We start from the raw sequence: 11,724 nt of genomic DNA, 5'->3' as shown, positions 1-11,724 counted from the left end.
GAAGGAAGGAAGGAAGGAAGGAAGGAAGGAAGGAAGGAAGGAAGGAAAAGGAATTGAAAAGACAGAAATCAGTAAGAAAATGAAAAAAGCGAAGACAAAGAAGAGAAGAAAGAAAAATAGTCAATGACATGAAACCAACAAGAAAAATGAAAAAAAGAAAGAAGAAATCAACAAGAGAAAAATTTAAAAAAAAATAAAGAAAAATCATTAAAAAATGAAGAGAGCAAGCAAGCAAAAAGATAATAAAAATGAAAGGAAGAAAATAAGAAAGAAAGGAAGAAAATAAAAAGACAGAAATGAACAAGAAAAAGAAAAAAGGGCAGGAAAAAGAAAAGAAGAAACAAAGAAGAAAGAAAGACTAGCATGAAAATAGCATGAAACTAACAAGGAAATACAAAAAAAAATACAAAAAAAAGAAGAAGAAAAGAAAGAAACAAGGAAGAAAGATAAAAAAGAAGAGAAAGAAAGACAGAAGACGAAAGAAAACAGAAAGAAAGCAAGGAAAAAGGAAAGAAAGAAGAAAGAAAGCAAGGAAAAAGGAAAGAAAGAAGAAAGACAGAAAGCAACAAAAAAGAAAAAAAAGGAAGAAGAAAGCAAAAAGAGAAAAATAAAAAGAATGGAAGAAAGCAACAAGCAACAAAAACAGAAAAAAAGAGAAAAACCATAAAAAATGAAGACACAAAGAAAGTAAAAAGACAGAAAAAAGGAAAGAGAAAAGAAGAAACAAACACACAACGAAAGGAAGAGTAAATAGCATGAAACCAACAAGAAAATAAAAGAAAAAAAAAAGAGGAAAGAAAGAATCAAAAAGAGAGAAAAAACAAAAAAAAGAAAGACACAAGAAAAAATTAAAGAAAAAAGAAAGAAAGGAGGAAGACAGAAACCAATGAAAAAATAGGGAAAAGAAAGAAAAAAGATAAAAGAATGAAGAAAGAAAGCTAAAAGAAATCCACAAGAAAATGAAAAAATTGAAGAAAAAAAAAGATGAAAGAAAGAAGGAAAGATTCAATAACATGAAACAAACAAGAAAAATGGGAAAAAATGAAAGAAAGAACAAAAAACCAAGAAACAATAAAAACTAAAAAACAAAAAACCACACCATTAAAAAATGAAGAAAAAAGGAATAAAAAAGCAAAAAGACAATAACAATTAAAAAAAAAAAAAGAAAGAAAATCAAAAGACAGAAATCAACACGAAAATGAAAAACGAGAAGAAAAAAGAAAAGAAGAAAGAAAGATGAGACAACATGAAGCCAACAAGAATATAACAGAAAAAGAAGAGAGCAGCAGGCTCAGGAGCATCCCGCTGTGGCAGCTCTGAGCAGGTGGCACATGTCCTGCTCTCCTGCTGCCCTCCAAAGGACAGAATCCATGGGCAAGTTCAGGCACAGCTCTGGGCACAGCCAGCATGGCCTGGGCACGGGAACGGGGGGCAAAGCGGGCGGGATCCTTCTGCAGCTGCCTGGTGGTTTCTGCTTTCTGTGCCCAGAGTGCCGGGATGTTCTGAAGAGGTGCTTGTCCATGCAGCCCTTGGCCAGGCCGTCCTTGGAAGAGCTCTTCCGTGACCCTTGGCTGCAGGGTGTTCATGTGCCCTAGAGGATGGCAGAGCCCCACGGGCACAGTGTGATCCAGGGGCCTGGCAGGGAACAGCCCCACGCATCTCCTGGCAATCAGTGGCAAAGCAAAGCAGACTCTTTGGTCCTGCCTGTAGCTCTGAGCAGGGAGCATCAGAAGGGAACACGCAGCTCTTGGGCTGCAGCTGAGCTGGAGGCCTGCTCTGGCAAGCACTGGTGGCCACCATCCCCCCTGGTATTGCTTGTCTGGTTCACTGATGGCTGGGCCCTGGGCAGAACCCTGAGAGCCTGGTGTGGCCCCAAGGAAGGAGAAGAAGCCCCTGGAGAAGCTGTAGCAGGTGGGGCTGCTGCTGCTGGAGCCACCAAGGACGAGCTCAAGGATGACAACCTCTTCCTGGAGCTGGCCAGTGGCAGCTGAAGATGATGGACTTTGATTCTGGCACCTTCTCCAAAGACACGCTCCATGCCCAGCGTGCAGGTGAGTCCAGAGCCAGGGGGATGCTGCCAGAGCTGGGCATGGCACGGCCTGGCCGGGCACCAAAGGTTCCCCCTTTGCTGGGGCGGCTGCAGCCAATTCTTCAGTGGCTGCCAAGCTGCTTTTGGGCTCTGGGCAGCTGCTGAGGAGGTGGCTGTGCCATGGCTGGCTGCAGGCTGGGCACATGTCCTGCCCTGCTGCTCTGCTCCCAAAGGCAGCAATGCTGGGCAGCTTTGGGCCCAGCTCTGAGCACGGCCAGCATGGCCTGGGCACTGCGGGCGGCTGGGACAAGGCCATGAAATCCCACATCTGGCCTTGTTGGGGGCTGTATGGTCAAAGTCAGCTCCCTTGGCTCCTCCTTGAGCCCTGGCCAGGCTTAGGAGGAAGCCAAGAGGAGGATGAAAGCAGATGTTCCTGCACTGGAAGTGCTGTCAGTTTGTTTCTCCAGCACTGTCAAAGCTGGGCCCTCTCCCAGCGGGGTTGGAGCCTCAGCTGTGGCTGGAGGCAGCTGCAGGAATTCCCAGTGTCCGGGAGTGGCTCTCCAGTCCTTGGCTGGGACAGCTTCCCCCAGCTGATGGGTGGCTCTGGGTGATGGTAAAGTCTGAGGGCAACTGGGGCTGGATCTTGGTTAATCACTGCAGGCAATCTTTGGCACTGATGATTGGGGGCATTGCTGAGCTGCTCCTGCTGTGATTCTTTGCTACTGATGATGTGCTTTGCTGAGCTTATGCTTTTGTGACTTTTTGCAGATCTGCATTCTATAAATTACACAGTTCCCTCAGTTGGTGTCTGTGTCTTTGGTGCTGACCCTGCCCACCAGCAAAACAGGGCCCCATCCTGCCTGAGTGTTACCTGGGAAGACAAAAACCCTCACTCCAAATGTTCCCCCTTCCTCCTTGTCCCCCCACTTTATACACTGGCCATGATGGCCTGTGGTCTGGGATATGCCTGGGGTCAGTTGGGGTCACCTGTCCTGGCTGTGACCCCTGCCAAGCTCCCCCGCACCCCCAGCCCCTCCCCAGCGTGGCCGGACGAGGGGCAGGAAAGGCCTTGGCTCTGTGCAAGCTGAGCAAGAACAAAACCATCTCTGTGTGAGCAACGCTGTGCTCAGCACAGAGCCAAACACAGCCCCAGAGAAAGGCCTGGCAAGGAAATTCCCTCTGGCCCAGCCCACAGCAGCACCCCATGGCCACCCACCATCACCACGGCTCCACGGGTTCCTTTCCATGCCCCCGGCCCTGGCCACGGGACCTTGGGCTGGTGGCCACGGCAGCCGCCTGTGGCCCAGGGCTCCGTGCCCGTGTCCATGGCAGCAGTGCCCGGCCACGGGCCCTGAGTGCAGGTGACCGTGCCAATGCCCATGGCAGCGGGGCCAAGCGTTGGTGTCCGTGGCACCAAAGTGAGGAACGGGTCCCTGTGGCCGCTGCCGTGGCACCTGAGGGCATCAGCGAGTGTCACTGCAATTGTAGCTGGCACCAGCCCCGGCACCGCTCTGTCCTGAGGGCTGCCATGGCAGCCGAGGGCAGCCACAGCTCTGCGGGCAAGTGGCCACAGAGCCTGACTGCAGCAATGGGTCCTGGGGGGGTTTCCAAGGGAACTGGAACTGCTGAGGGTTGCCATGGCATCCAACCCCCTGGGATGTCACACAGCCACCCTGGGATGTCACACAGCCACCCTGGGATGTCACACAAATATCTGTGATGTCACAACCACTCAGTGATGTCATAGTCCACTCTATGATGTCAGACGTCTGCCCTCTGATAGCCATATCTGCGATGTCACAGCTCACTCTGTGATGTCACACAGCCACCCTGTGATGTCATAGCCACTCTGTGATGTCACACCACCTGTGATGTCACAGTCCTCTCTGTGACATCACACAGCTGCTCCGTGATGTCATAGTAGACTCTATGATGTCATAAAGCCACCCTGTGATGTCACAACCCACTCTGCGATGTCACAACTGTGCACTGTGATGTCACACCAGCACCCTGTGATGTCATAGCCTGCTCTGTGATGTCACAGCCTGCTAGATGATATCTGCCCTATGGTGTCAGAGCCCAATCTGTGATGTCACAGTACCACTCTGTGATGTCATAGAGCTGCTCCATCATGTCACAGTAGACTCTCTGATGTCATACAGACACCCTGTGACACCTCTTCTGGGATGGCCCAGCCCTCTCTGTGACATCACACCAATACCCTGTGATGTCACAGCACCACTCTCTGATGTCACAGCACCACTCTGTGATGTCACAGAGCTGCTCCATGATGTCACAGTAGACTCTATGATGTCATACAGCCACCCTGTGATGTCACAACCCACTCTGTGATGTCACAGCCTCTTCTGGGATGGCCCAGCCCTCTCTGTGATGTCACACCAATACCCTGTGATGTCACAGCCCACTCTGTGATGTCACACAGCCCCTTTCTGACATCACAGCTGCTCTGTGGGTCTGTGACACAGGCACAGAGGTGTTACCAAAACTTCAGTGAAACAAAACCTCCTCAGCACCAGCGCAGCACGAAGCAGCAGCATTCTTTATTGGGCCGGATGCACAAGGGGAGAGCCCCTCCCAAAGCCGTGTGTGCCGAGTTCAGGAATGTTCCTGTTTGCAGACTGTGTTTCACACACACATTCCCAGATTGTCCCACAAGAAACACACACACGATAATCATTGCCCCAAAATCATTGCAGATTTCCCCCACCTCTTTGCACATCCCTTCTTCTGCCCTGGGGGTCTCTTTGGAGGTCCCTGGTGGTCGCTGACCCCAAAGCCAGCCCTGACTGCCCGGTGAACTGGTGAAAGTTGGCACACCTGGGCTGGTTGCTGCCTACAGAATCAGCCTTGGGCGGTTCCATGGCCAGTGGCTTTTGGAGAAGAAGCATTGTATGAACCCACCAGGTGCAAACGGTTTTTCATCTGGCAAATTTCCCCCCCTTGGAGGGCTGTGAAGCTTCTCTTCCCTTCAAGCCTTCGTAAGCCTCACTCTGCTCCTTTACTCACATCCCACGAGTTCCTCAGCTGCTTTCACAACCATGTTCTTTACACAGCTCAAAGCAAGTGTCATAAGCACAAGTATTGATGTGATCCCAGTTAGACTTTGCAAAAGTGAGGCCAACCATCGGTCGGGCAAAATCCAAGTCCTCTAAATATTTTATCCAAACAGTTACTGTCTAACCCTCCCCTTAATTCCCTGCTGGATGCAGCAACCGATTTTATCCTCTCTACCCGATCATCCAACCCAGCACCACATTTGGAATGTGCACACAACAAGTGCTGCTGTTTCAGTTCAAGAATCCACACACTCCCTGTCCATGTAGCAGCAATAGGGCTAAAGCCAATCTGCTCTGGAAGGTCATTTTAGCTGGGGCTGGCAATTGTTCCTTTATTTCAGCAAACCCCAAAGGAGCTGCATTCCCTAAAGTTTCCATCTGCAGAGCCCAATGGTGTGTGGCTGCTCTGTTCCTAAAGGCAGATCTTTGCGGAGCAGAGATGGATTCTAAAATCCATCCCGCTGGAGTTCCCGCACTGGGATGTTTCCCAGTTCCATCCCCTTTAACCTTTCCCCACAGTCGGGTTCCCAGTGGTGACTCCTTGCACGAGGGATGGAACGTTCATATCCCCAGTGTCCATGGTGCTCCTGATTCTCCCAGGGGCAAACGTGTGCTCCAAATTCCATCCCTTCCCACCCATCCTGGGGCTCCTAAGGATCTGACCGTGTCCTGCTGACACTCTGTGCCTCTCCAAGGCTCGCTGTTTCTTGGCTGAGCCCAGGTGTCACTGAGAAAGGCAGAATCATTTCTACAAACACAGCCCAGCCTCAGAGCCTGGGCCACAGCCAGGAGCCGCTGGACCTCAGCATTCCAAACAGCTCAAGTGTCTGTCCCAGGGCAATCCCACTTTTCCTTTGTCCTGGGATCCTTTGGCCTTGACCTTGTTAAATCAGGCTATTTTATACCCACCTGTAAGGGGTCCTGTGGGAGGCCTGGGCTCCCTTCCCAGCCCAGAAACCCCTCAACTGGCTGGAAACATTCCCAGTGTCCTGTGTGAGGGCGATTCCATACTGCTGGAATTTGACAGCCCCAGGGGGTATCAGTGCAATCTGTCAGCTGGTAAGTATTTCCTGAGGTAATTTCCAGATCCGGTTTGGAAATGTTACAATTCTCAGCACTATTGTTCTGATGTGTCCATGGTAAGGAATATTCTCCTTCCATCCCTGTCCAGGTGCCCTGGGTGCTATTTCCTTCCCACACGTGTTCCCAGATTTTTGTCAAATTGCTGACTGAAGCTCCCCATAGCACTGGATTTTCTGCAGAGGTTGGTGTTGGCAAACAAGCACTTACAGGGGTTACATTCTGTCATCTGCCAACATCTTGCACTGACTTTGAAAACCTCATTTCCCTTCCCAGAAGTCAGGAACATTGTTTCTATTATTATTATAAGTACACAATTATTGATCATCTTCATCTAGATCCAATAAATAGTATCCCCTTAGAAAATCATATTCAATACCTAAAACAATAGGATTTATGTAAAAACCCCAAACTCCACGGTGTCAGTCAGTCTTGTTTCTGCTGTGTTTAATGTGGGCTCGCTGGTTTTACCCACATGTGATGAACCCCGAGTTGGATTCCTTCTACCTTGAGTGCAGGGTAGGTTACCAGGAGGACTTGAGATGGTCCCATCCACTTTGGCTGTATTGTTCCAAAATTCCAGGTTCTGATGCACACCGGATCTCCTGGTTGGAAAGGATGTACAGGCGAGTCCAGCCCCAGTGATCTGTTGAGAACCATGCACCTTTTAAGGCTTACAAGAGTTAGTCCCAGTGCTATGAAATATTCATTTCAGCAAAACTTCTGAGCCTTCCCTTGTCTTGTTGGCGCCCCATGGAAAGCTTCTGGCCATCCAGAAAAAGTATCCACCAATACCAAAATGTGCCAGTCCCCCTTCTGCCTGGGCACTTCTGCAAAGTCAGTTTGCCAAAATCACCTGGTGATTCCTATTTAACGAGCCCTGGAGGCAGCTTTCTTCCTTCAAAACCAATCACATCTTTTTCAACAACTGATCTATCATTTTTTGCCATTTTTGTGCTTACTAGATGCCTTTGTAAACTGGCCACCATATTCTCCACTTCCTCATGTGTTTCCTGATGTTTTAGTTCCGCTATACATTAATTGTGCAGCTACAATTACCTGCCCACATGGGGTTACCAATCACCTGCTGGGATTTTCCGCAGCTGCTGCTGCTGCTGGGGCTGACTGCCTGTCCTGATCACTGGAATCTGGTTGTTGTTGCAGAACATTCCAGTTTTTGCTAGGTATTAGTGCAAGGAGAGCTTTTTCAGCACCCTCTTGAGCTGTTTGGTCAGCCAATGGATTCCCTGGATTAACTGGGAGTCTCCAAACCCATGGGCTTTACAAGGGCATCAGGGCCACTTCTTTTGGCTGTGGCACACTCTGCAGTAGGTGATTGATTTCTTTTTGTGCTCACTGGAGACCTCTGTGCCCTTTCCTTCCATGTGGCTCCCATGGCATGTATTATTCCAAACCCAGAGTTCAAATCAGTCCATATGTTCACCCTTTTTCCTTCAGTGATTTCTAGGCAAGGTCATTCATTCTGCTTTTTGTGCTGCTGTGTTCAAAGCTAAAGCCTGGCCTTCTATGACCTGGCTCGAGGTTCCCATTGCACACCCAGCTGCCCGTTTCCCATCCGCACCACGCTGCTCCCACCAGGGTGCAGGGCCAGTGCTGGCTCCTGCATGGGATTGCTCTTGAGATCCCAGAGTCTGCCAGAACACACTTGTTCCATGGATGCCAGGCAGTCATGGCACAAGGAGTCCAACCCTTCTCTTAGAAGGGACTCGAACACTTCCCTGTTCCAACCTTGGGGACCTTGAACCCAACCCTGCAAAGCTTTTGCTGCACCTTACAGGCAGGTCAACAGTTTACACCAGGAAAGGAAAAGGAAAAGGGAAAGGGAAAAGGGAAAAGGGAAAAGGGAAAAGGGAAAAGGGAAAAGGGAAAAGGGAAAAGGGAAAAGGGAAAAGGGCCTTTATCTGAGCAGGGCTCTTTCTCTGATTTCCTTTGGAGCAGGGATCAAAGGCTCTCCCCAGAATCCTTCCGTGCTGCCTGCAGGTGCTGCCATCCCTCAGAGCTGTTGGAATTCCAGAGGATGAGGCCACGGGGTGTCCCAATGGTGCCTTGGTTCCATGGGCCCCGCAGTGTAACCATGGTGTCCTTGGCTCTGCAGTGGCACCATGGACCCTTCATTCCATGAGGCCCCCCAGTGTGGCAATGGTCCCTTGAGTCCAGGAGGCCCCACAAGGTCCCAATGGTGCCTTGGTTCCCTGGCCCCGCACTCTCACAATGCTCTCCTTGGCTGCACAAGGTCCCGCAGTGGCACAAGGGTTTCATTTTCTTCTTGATTTCTTTTAGCTTTCTTTCTTTCTTCATTCTTTCATCTTTTTTCTTTCTTTTTCCTATTTTTTTGTTGCTTTCTTCTTTCTTTCTTATTTTATTTTTTCTTGTGTCTTTCTTTTTTTCTTTTCTCTTTCTTTTTTGGTTCTTTCCTCTTTTTTTAAAAAGTTTTTTTGTTTCAAATTACTTAGTCTTTCTTCTCTTTTTCTTCACTTTTAAAATTTTCTTGATGATTTCTTTGTTTTCTTTCCTTCTTTTTTCTTTCCTTTATTTTTTTACCTTTTTTCTTTTTCTTTTTTTTGTTGCTTTCTGTTTTTCATCTTTCTTTCTTTTTTTGCTTTCTTTGGTTCTCTTGTACTTTTATTTTTTCTCGTGTCTTTCTCTCTGTCATTTTCTTTCTTCCTTGTTTTGTTCTTTCTTCTTTCTTTGACTTTTCTTAACATTTATTTTCTTGTTGGTTTCATGTTTTCAGGCTTCCTTTTTTTCTTCCTTTCCATCTTTCATTTTTATTACCTTTTTGCTTTTTTCTTTCTTTCTTCATTTTTGAATATTTTTCCTGGTTTTTTAATTGTTTCTTGCTGCTTTCCTCTTCATTTCTTTTTTTTCATTTTTCTTCTTGGTCTCACATTATTGAGTCTTTCCTTTATCTTTTATTTTCCTCTGCTTTTTAAATTTTCGTGTTGATTTCTTTTAGCTTGCTTTCTTCATTCTTCACTCTTATCTTTTTTTCTTTCTTTTAAATTTTTTTGTTGCTTTCTGTCTTCTTTCTCTTTTTGCTTTCTTTCTGTTCTTATTTGGTTTTTTCTTGTGTCTTTCTGTTCTTCTTTTCTTTCTGCCTTGCTTCTTTCTTTCTTATATTTTTTCTTTTTCTTTTATTTTCCTGTTGGTTTCATGTTATGCACTCTTGCTTTCTTTGTTTATTTCTTTGTTTCTTTCTTCTTTTTTCTTCACTTTTTTCATTTTCTTGTTAATTTTTCTTTTCTTTCTCTTTCTTTCTTTCTCTCTCTCCTCTATTCTTTTTTTCCTTCATTTTTATTATCTTTTCGCTTGCTTGCTTCATTTTTTAATGATTTTTCTTTCTTTTTTAATAATTTTTTCTTGTTGGTTTCCTGTTATTTAGTCTTGCTTTCTGTGGGAGTGTGTTTTGCTTTGATTCAGTCCGGGTCTCCCCTCGAGTTTTGTACCTTTGTATCTACCCAGTTTGTATCCTCCCAATTTTCTGCCAATTACCCCATTGCCCACCTTTGTCTCCTCCCTGGCCCTTGCCAATCGTGCTGGCACCCCCCCCAGGCTTCTAGAAAGTTCTGGCAGGGGCATCGTGTGATTGGCCAGGGGAAAAAGATCCCTCCCTTCTTCTCCCACGGTTGGTTCCCTGATACGCCTTTCACCCTGTTCACCACACCCTTCCCTTCTCCCATTGGTTCCCTCCCATGTTACCACCCACCCATAAATCCTCCTGCAGATGCCTTCGGAGCTCGCTCCGAACTGGGCATCCCTGGGAGGTGGGATCTCGCGTCCGAGGCTCAATGAACTTCCCAGATTTCACCCAGATCTGAGTCTGCCTCCTCCCTCCACCGCTTGCCTCCATCGCCGTGGTCCTGTGGCAGGACCCACGAGCCAGACCTCTGGTCTCCCGGAGTCCGGAGGCTGGCCCCCGCAGCCCACTGCGTCCGGAGCTGACCGGGCTGAGTGGGATCCACTCCAAGGGGATGCAGAGGCAGCTTGGCGCCCATCGCGGGGCCCCCGCTCCATCGGACCCCGCGGAACGGACTGGTCGGCTCTCTGAGCCTGTCCTTGGGACGTCTGGCTACCCCAGTTGTAGCACGCTCCGTTTTAGGGAGCTGCGCTCCTGGGGGAGAGGACGGTAGCTCCACCTGCGCCAGCGGAGTCGTCCTCGGTGGAGGATTGGTCGTCTGGAGCCCGCCTGGACACTGAGGGGTAAGTATTTTCCCCCGGGGGGGGGGAATCTACTTCAAAGCCGGTAAAGGCTTTTTGGGACTTACGGTCCCTGGCTCCTGAGGAGCCGCGAGGCTGCGCAGCCCCGGGGCGGGTGCGTCACTTGCCTCCGGTTGGGATTCAGTGTCCAGGGTTTATTCCTTCGGCTTTAGACGTTGTGCTGTGGATATGGGCGCTAAACTGTCCACAGCACAGAAGGGGGTATATATCCAAGTTGCGGGACTCCTAGAGGGTGGGGGGAAACGTTTTTCTAAGGGATGTTTAAAAAGGTTTGTTCGCTGGCTGTTCTTGCACTTCCCTCACTGCTCCCAAAATTCGGTTTTAAGCGTTCCCTTTTGGAACGCCGTGGGAGCAAAATTGGCAGAAAATTGGGAGGATACAAACTGGGTAGATACAAAGGTACAAAACTCGAGGGGAGACCCGGACTGAACCAAAGCAAAACACACTCCCATCGCTTTCTTTCTTTTTCTTTTCTTTCTTCATCACTTTCATCTTCCTTTTTTATATCTGTCTTTTGATTTTCTTCCTTTCTTCTTTTCTTTCTTTGATTTTTATTATATTTTTCTTGCTTTTTTTCATCATTTTTAATGTTTTTTCTTTCTTTTTTTTCTTTTTTATTATTTCTTGTTGCTTGCTTTCTTTCTTTTTTTCTTCCTTCCTTCCGGATTCCTTCCTTCCGGATTCCTTCCTTCCCTCCCTCCCTCCCTCCCTCCCTCCCTCATAAGCCGCTTCTCACCCCATTAAAGAGGTGCAAAGCAGAAGGATCCCCTCCTAATTGGGGTCCTCTCACCCTCCCAAAATGTGGGGACTTCACCTCAGGTGCCCAAATTGCAGGGGGTTTACGGCACCTTCCCCAAATTCACTGCAACCTCTCAGAAGCCACTTAGAGGCACCAAAACTGCGAAAAAGCAGCAGGAGCCTCCCCAAAAGCAGCTCCTGCTTTCCCCCCCTGAAATGCCCACTGCAAGTGCACAAACCACCCCATCCCTCCCAAACTTCATCCCACCCCCACAATGCAATCCCTATCCTCATCCCCCCCCCCGCCCCATCCCCCCCCTCCTGGACACCAATTCCCCTTCTGTGCTTCCTGACTCCCCACAGCCGGGCCTTGGGGCTGACGGATCGAGCCATTTGGGGCTGCCATCGACACATTGGGGCTGGCATTGGGTTTATTGGAGGCACCCGCTCAATCCCTCCATCCCAAATGGGAGCTTGGAACCTCTCCTCAGGCCTTGCTGTGCCCATGGGCTCACCTCAAGTCCCAAAATGAGAGCCAGGGCCCCAAAGCCCATTCAGAAC

This window comes from Corvus kubaryi, unplaced genomic scaffold, assembly GCF_017639235.1.
Source record: "Corvus kubaryi isolate FWS band 111438036 unplaced genomic scaffold, C.kubaryi_AGA036_p1.0 37085, whole genome shotgun sequence".
NCBI lineage: Eukaryota > Metazoa > Chordata > Aves > Passeriformes > Corvidae > Corvus > Corvus kubaryi.
Note: the sequence above shows the minus strand (reverse complement) of the source record.